This window comes from Octopus bimaculoides, unplaced genomic scaffold (genome assembly GCF_001194135.2).
Source record: "Octopus bimaculoides isolate UCB-OBI-ISO-001 unplaced genomic scaffold, ASM119413v2 Scaffold_110310, whole genome shotgun sequence".
Classification (NCBI taxonomy): domain Eukaryota; kingdom Metazoa; phylum Mollusca; class Cephalopoda; order Octopoda; family Octopodidae; genus Octopus; species Octopus bimaculoides.
This window is the reverse complement of record NW_026430925.1, coordinates 71636-73447: the sequence shown is the minus strand read 5'-3', so window position 1 is coordinate 73447 and position 1812 is coordinate 71636.

The window sequence follows — 1812 nt, the reverse complement described above, 5'->3', positions numbered from 1 at the left end:
AATGGTCAATGTTGAGCCCACAACGAGCAATCAACATCAACGTGACCACACTGAGTGTGAAAAGTACCAGTAATATACGAGGCATGGTCTTCATGTTTGGAGGACGGCATAGCCAAGTGTCTCTGAGTGGCTGGAGGGGTTAATGGGTGAGTGACTCAGCCGTTGAGTGGTTGAGAGTTTGAGTGACTCAGTGGCTGAGTCACTTGGTTGTTGAGCAGCTCAGCTGTTGAGCAAGTGGGCCTTAGATATTGAGTTAACAAAGTAGTTGAACAATCCAGTTGGTGAGAGATTCAGTGGTCGAGGGTGCATATCTTAGGTTTTGGCTAAGTCAGTAACCAAGACACTCAGTGGTTGAGCAAGCATGCCTCAGTCATTGAGTGAACGTGCCTCAGTCGTTGAGTGAACGTGCCTCAGTCATTGGGCGAACGTGCCTCAGACGTTGGGCAAACGTGCCTCAGTCTTTGAGCGAATGGGCCTCAGTTGTTCAGTGACCCAGTGATCAAATGGGTGTATCGTAGTTAAAGGGCCTCAATGACTGAGTCACTCATTGGTTGAATAGTTCAGTGCTTGAATGAGCAGGTATCAGTTGTTGAGTGACTCAGTGGCCAAGTGAGTGTACCTGAGTTGTTGAGTTTGCTCAATGAGTGAGCGGGTCAGTAACTGAGTGAATGGACTGAGTATCTGTGCATCAGGAAAGGCCGAGTTTCTTAGTGTTACGGTGGTCCGGTGGTCCAGCAGCAGGTGACGTCCTGTGTTTGAGTGGTTGAGTGACCTGGGAAGAGTGGTTGGTATGCCGACAGCCAAAACCTGCAGAGAAAGAAAAGAAAAGAGAAAAAAGAAAACAGTGAATTAGTTTAGAGAGTCATGGGGGAGACTGAGGTATTGTAGAAAAGAAATTCACGAGAATAACAACAACAATAATAATAATAATAATAACGATCATCATCATCATCATCATCATTTAACGTCCGCCTTCCATGCTAGCATGGGTTGGACGACTTGACTGAGGACTGGTGAAACAGGATGGCAACACCAGGCTCCAATCTAAATTTGGCAGAGTTTCTACAGCTGGATGCCCTTCCTAACGCCAACCACTCAAAGAGTGTAGTGGGTGCTTTTACGTGTTACCTGCACGAAGGCCAGTCAGGCGGTACTGGCAACGGCCACGCTCAAAATGGTGCATCTTATGTGCCACCTGCACAAGAGCCAGTCCAGGGGCACTGGCAACGATCTTACTAACAACAATAATAATAATAATAACGATCATCATCATCATCATCATCGTTTAACGTCCGCCTTCCATGCTAGCATGGGTTGGACGATTTGACTGAGGACTGGCGAACCGGATATGATAATAATAATAATCAAAAATGCCCTGACGATTATTTTGAACATGTGGCAGACACACAAAGTGTTGAAATATTGTTTATTCGATAACAGTCACACTCTCCATAAGGTTTCTTTACTTTCGGAGGGGGGGGGGAGTAACGCTAATCTTTAAATAACACCAAAATGTAATAATGATAATAATAATAATAATAATAATAATAACGATGATGTATATGCATTGTGAAATATATATATAAATATATATGTATGGGTGTATGTAAATTTGTGCATATTTATGCACACACGCACACACACATGTATGTATGCATGTGTATTTATGCATGTATATATGTACATATATATATGTGAGTGTGTGTGTGTGGATGTATGTATGTAAATCTGTGCATGTATATGAATTTAGGTATGTATATATATATGCATAAACACATATACATTCATATACACACACATATATATGTATGT